Source organism: Trichechus manatus, unplaced genomic scaffold (genome assembly GCF_000243295.1).
Source record: "Trichechus manatus latirostris isolate Lorelei unplaced genomic scaffold, TriManLat1.0 scaffold00210, whole genome shotgun sequence".
Lineage (NCBI taxonomy): Eukaryota > Metazoa > Chordata > Mammalia > Sirenia > Trichechidae > Trichechus > Trichechus manatus.
Window position 1 is genome coordinate 2,338,081 of NW_004444146.1, and position 6,459 is coordinate 2,344,539.

The window sequence follows — 6,459 nt, forward strand, 5'->3', positions numbered from 1 at the left end:
TTTGATGGTTTAATTCTCTTCAGTCTGGAATATACACACAGAATATGCTGATATACGCATACAGAATATGCTTGCCTATGCCTACTCCAGTAAATAATTTCTCCCAAACTCTACATAGTATTTTAATCCGGTAAGTACTGTAGCTTCTCTGAGCTCCAAATCGAACCAACAAACAGCAGAAGGAGCTGTTTCCATGGAGAGGAAAGCATGAGTTCTTTATCAAACCACCTGCAAACTGGAATATTTTCTTTTTAATCATTTCTTTTTCTATCTATATTTTCCAGGAAGTTGCTGTTGAACCAACACAGTCACTTAGAAATAATAAATATTTTGCAGATTTCTATTATGTTAAGCCAAATCTGCATTATGTACCCAAACGAAAACAATCAAACAAACCAGACAATTGAGTGGCATAGCCTACTCTGTTCTTAAACCACCATACCAAAACCCATTGCCTTTGAGTTGATTCCAACTCATAGCGACCCTATAGGACAGAGTAGGACTACCCCACAAGGTTTCCAAGGAGTAGCTGATCGATTCGAACTGCCAACCTTTTGGTTAGCACCCAAGCTCTTAACCACTGGGCCACCAGGGCTCCTTTAAACCACTATAGGCACCTCGTATTCATTCATTCCACATTAAGTCAACAAAAATACACTGGGCAGCATTATGTTCAATCATTTTGCACATACTGAATGCTTAAAATTGAAGCTTATGTGCTTTTAAAATCCATGGGGAGTCCCTACATAAATTTATCACAAGTATTTATAGAACAACAGTATAAAGCATATAGGATTATCTCATTGATTCTGTTAGTAAATGCTATAGATCATTAGTATTTATAGTCATCAACTTGCATTTACTTTCCAGATTTAGAAGAACATAGAACTTTGGAGAGAGAATTATTTTAAGGCTACAGAAAGAACATGTTTTTGCTTCAAATATTGGACAGGGTTAGTTGAGCTGGTTAGGGCAGTCTTTGGTAAGAGGTGGGCTTGAGCTTTGTTGAAAGATAAATAGGAGGAAAATCATTGCAGGGGCAGGGATGGTGTTACAGGGAGGAAAACAACAGGTGAGAGAAGCCACAGTCATGTGGTAGCGGCAAAGTGTAGACAGTGCATCTGGTATCTGGGGCAGTGGGAGTCAGCCTGGTGGATTGGAAGAGAAAAAAATTTTAAAGTAAAAACAACAAAAAAACCCACAAATGAACAAAAGTGCTCTTGGCAAACGCCTCTTTCCTCCCCACTAGATTGGATGTGTCAGACGATGCTGTTCCAAACTGAGGAGATCTCTGAGGCACCGGTTCCTAAACTTTTGGTTTTGGAACTCCTTCACACTCTTAAAAATCATTGACAGGGATACAGGCCCAACGGAGACTAGAGAAACCCCGAGAATATGGCCCCAGACACACTTTTAGCTCAGTAGTGAAGTCACTCCTGAGGTTCACCCTTCAGCCAAAGAAAGATTAGACAAGTCCATAAAACAAAATGAGACTAAAAGGGCACACCAGCCCAGGGGCAGGGACTAGTAGGCAGGAGGGGACAGGAAAGCTGGTAATAGGGAATCTGAGGTTGAGAAGAGAAGGGAGAGTGTTGACATGTTGTGGGGTTGTTAACCAATGTCATAAAACAATACATGTACTAACTGTTTAACGAGAAGCTAGTTTGTTCTGTAAACCTTCATCTAAAGTACAAGAAAAAAAAATCGTTGCCAAGGAACTCTCCAAAAACAGAATCTCTCTCAGCGGTGAAGGTCGTTCACAGCAGCAATCAGGCCTGGTACAAGGAGCTGTTCTCAAACACTCATTCTGTGGTTCCTTGTGAGGTTGGCTAGGGACAAAGCAAGGCAAGGAAGGTGGGTCTTCAGAGCACTATATTAGCTCTCAGGGCTGAACTTCCTTCTCCCTTGTTATTACAGTAAAACCTGTGAAAATCAGAACCTGTGTAATGTGGAAACCTGTCAGGGAAGGAAAACTGAAATGTTTTCCACTAAAATGAGTGATAGAAAAGTGGTAAGACTGAACCCTGTCAAAGGAGGACAACTTGCGAGACCTGGAAAAACAAGGCAATCCCATCAAGTTCCTGCTCTCACAGGTTTCACTGTATAAACTTCTGCTGCAATTTAAGAAAGGGGACGATGTTTCACAGTGCTGATGTGAAGGAAGACCCTGTGGAATGCCCTCTTAGCACCGAGAGAGATGACATCAGCTTTCTTCCTTGCGTGTGTGGCTACCAGATGTGCCGATTTTGTTAGCATCACATTCACACTGATGAAACTGGCTTTGTTCTCCATGTAGAAAGCTACATCCAGAAGACCCTAAGTGTACAAACCACTCTCCCAGGAAGAACAGCAAAGGATCAGGAATGAGGAAAAACCAGAAACAAATGAGAGAAAACAGAAAGTATCAGAAAAATGGCTAACATTTGGCTAGTGTACATGTACAAAAAACCTTGTCTTTGTTGTAGGTCTGTCTCAGCACCTAGCAGACTCAGTGGTTTTAAAAGGACTGGGATACTTTGAGAAGTTTGGTAAGATATAAAAAGCTGCCATCAATAATAGCACATCACGTTCAGGCCCACCACGTCTAAGTGCCAGTGATGATGCAACCTCCGTCTGGTCAGAAGATGCCCTCAGAGCAGGACAGCATGTCCACAACGGGGTGGTAGATGGCAGAACACTTCCAGCATCTCCAGGGACAACGAGGTACTGCAGCAACTGCTTAAAGCATATGCAGTGTCCAAAACCTGACTTCATGTGTCTACAGGAATTGGGGGTGGCCAGCTCCACAAAAGAGGAAATGGAGGTGGGTAAACACCAAGAATATGAACAGAAGCTACTGAAGTCCCAATTTTCAACAACTATTCATGAGTTTAAATGATAAGAACAAAGTGACAGTACTGCAGAGCCCTACTGACAAACCTCCAGACTCGCTCAGGACAGGAAACAGCGGCCAATTCCCAGCAGATAAGTAACAGGAATATGTCTTCACCACTACCAGGTTTGTCAAAACTCAACCCATTCTGTCAGCCTAAAAGTGCTCTAAAAGATAAAGTGTATTAAAATTTAAAAAAAAAAAAGAGTTGACAGTAAACTTGCTTTTCTTTTATAGCTTTATAGTACAAATAAGCATTTTGTTTCTGAAAAAAATAAAGTCCAATCCAATCATCAGTTCATCCAATCACAGTACTTGATCCCTTTTGGAAGGGGCAGTAACAGAGTCACAGTGGCTATTCTCTGACAACTTTCACCTCCCCAACCCATCCCAGGTGGGCTTTCTCCTTTCCCCAGCATCCCTCTGATGTTCAGGACCTGTCTACAGCACCAGAACCACAGAGCTCCTCACGTCAGAAACAGTTCATTATCACCCTCTGGGAGTCTCTGGGTAGCGCAGCTAAGTGCTCAACTACTAGTCGAAAGGCTGGAGGTTAGTCGGAAGAAAGGCCTGGCTGGCAATCTGCTTCCAAAAGTCACAGCCTTGAACACCTTGTTGAGCAGTTCTACTCTGCACACATGGAGCCGCCATGAGTCGGAACTGACTCAATGGCAATTAAAAACAATAACATCATCCTCTGTGGACTGGCAAACAGCTCTTGGCTTTGGTTCTTCTACATGACCAGAGGACGTCTTGGGTTTTGATCCCTTTGATGTCTCTTGAAAAGCCTTAGCAAACCTGATTGAGAAGGAGCTGTCAGTCCAAACCAACCCTCCCTCGCTTAGTTATCTAGTGCTGCTATAACAGAAAATATAACAAGTGCATGGTTTTAACAAACAGAAATTTATTTTCTCACAGTTAGGAGGTTAGAAGTCCGAAATCAGGGTGCTATCTCTAGGAGAAGGCTTTCTGTCTCTGTCAGCTCTCGGGGAAGGTCCTCGTCTCTTCAGCTTCTATCTCTTGGCTCCATGGTAATCGTCATGTGGGATGGCATCTATCTTTCCTCATCTCTGTTCTCTAGTTTGCTGTTTAATCTCTTTTATATTTCAAACCAAAAACCAAAAAACAAACCTGCTGCTGTTGATTCTGACTCATAGTGACCCTATAAGACAGAGTAGAACTACCCCACAGGGTTTCCAAGGAGCGCCTGGTAGATTCAAACTGCAGACCTTTTGGTTAGCAGCTGAGCTCTTAACCACTACACCACCACCACCAGGGAATTGAGACACACCCTGCATTAACACTGTTTCATTAACATAACAAAGAAAACTCATTCCCAAATGGGATTATAACCATTACAAAGGGATACAATTCAATCCCTAACATTCCCTTTGCCCACATCTCTTCAGAACTCTTCCTCATACACTCTGACTACCTGGATTCCTGCATCCTGCTGCACCACCAGTGCCAACTCTCTCAATAGCACCTTTTCAGTCTTTCCACAGAGGTGCCCTCCATTTTAGCAGCACTAGGTGGTTTATAATTCAGTTTTCCAGGCCAGGCAGCCCTTATCCTTGGATGGCCTTTCCAAGCAATAGCATCATGCACCGAACCACACGGCAAGCCCTACCTCAAATAGTAATTTGTTAGACATGAATCTCTCCCCATAGCACCACAACGGTCTGGAAGGGGTTCCTACAGCAGGCAGGTTCATTTAAAGTCTTTGAAAATTTGTGAATACCTCATGTCTTCAGGTTGTCAGGTGGATAGGGAGTACTTTTCCTTAGTTTCAGAAATTTCTCTGGAAAAAAATTTAAGGTCTTTCTCACAATCTCAAAAACTTTTAATTGGATGGATATCTCATAATATTGTGTTTTATAAGGAAGGTGTTTGTTATTTAGAAGTCTTTTACTTAATAGGAGAGTTGTCAAGTTGTTATACATCATATAAATAAAAAAAAGAAAGAAAGAAAAAAGAAAAGTGCTCTGAAATTATGGTACTGTAGAGTACAACAGCACGACAGAAGTTTTGGTTTTACATTCTGATGTTATGTAAACTTATTCAAAAATAAATTTTAAGAAGCTAATTAGCAAGAGCAGGAGGGATAAAGCCACTCTACAGTTAATTGAATCATTCAAACATGTACACACCGAAATTGTGGTATATATTAATATTTAATATTTTAGAACTCCAAATACTAATGTTTCATAGCCATATTATAAGTGCACAAATATACTTTCTATGAAAAAGAAGTATTTTAAGGAGAGAGATTTTTCCTTTTGATCTGTCATGCTTCTGGGGAAATATATTAGGTTCTGTACTGCTGCCCTAGAACATTTCAGAACTTCAGGTTATAAGATCCCTTAATATTTTCTAGATCAAGAGTCTTTCATATTTAAGGGAATTATTCCTATTAATAGCATTCTCATTTAAGTTTTAGAGATGCTTTCTAAAAAGAGGTTTTCTTCCTCTCCTGATTCTCTCAAGTATGTTTCAAATTTGACAGAGATTTTTTAACATAGATTTTTAAAATTATGCCTAAGTGAAAAAGTTGACATGATTGCTTAAAATAAATTTACTTAAGCTACTATCATTTCAAGTAACTTACCCTCTACCTAGAGGCAGTATCCTGCAGTTAAGAGTATGGGATATGGAGATAGATTGCCTGGCTTCAAATACCAATTCCAATGCGTCTAAAGCAAGTTAATTAACTGCTGTATGCCTCAATTTCCTCATCTGTAATGTGGGGATAACAATACTATTTATCTCATAGGGTGGCTGTGAGGATTCAATGAGTTAATAGATGAAAATGGCTTAGTGCCCATCACATGGTGTCTTAGGCTGGAGTCTCTAGAGAAGCAAAACCAGTAAAGCATATAAATATATATAGACAGGGATTTATATTCAGGAAATGGCTCATGTGGCTGTACAGGCTGGAATGTCTCAAGTCCTTGGGTCAGGCTGGAGGCTCGTCTAGACTCACGTAGCTGCAGGGACTGGCAAATCCAAGATTGGCAGGTCAGACAGCAGGGCTCTGGCTCACAGGCTGCAGTTACCGATGAATCCCAAGATTGGCAGGCAAAACAGCAGGTAATCTGCTAGCTTAAGTCCCAAGAACTGGAGGTCAGATGAACAGGAGCCAGCTGCAGGATTCAGAGAGAGCAAAAGTCCACGAGCCTTGCCAGAAAGTCCACCTATATTGGATGCAGGCCACACCCCCAAGGAAACTCCCTTTCAACTGACTGGTTACTGACAGCAGATCCTATTATGGAGGTGATCACATTATATCAAATCTCATCATGGAGGTGATCACATCATTATACGACTGCTGAACTACATCATAACTGCCAAACTGCTGAGAATCATGGCCCTGGCAAGTTGACACACAATCTTAATGATCATACATGGTAATTGTATAAGTACACCATAACTATTAGTAATGATAAATGTTAACTATTATTACTGTAGTATTTTCTAATTGTTTGAAACATCTACTATGTTGATATCAAATTCTTGTATATGCCATTAATCTATATGTTGGAAAGGAGTGAGAACAACTGATGAAAATGAATTAATTAACCACTACT

The 6,459-nt window shown here is 40.8% G+C and overlaps 1 pseudogene; it reads left to right on the top strand.

The window, feature by feature from the left end:
• The first annotated feature begins 2,136 nt into the window (after positions 1-2,136).
• On the top strand, positions 2,137-4,590 carry LOC101344676 (CCR4-NOT transcription complex subunit 4-like; annotated as a pseudogene).
• Positions 4,591-6,459: the final 1,869 nt, after the last annotated feature.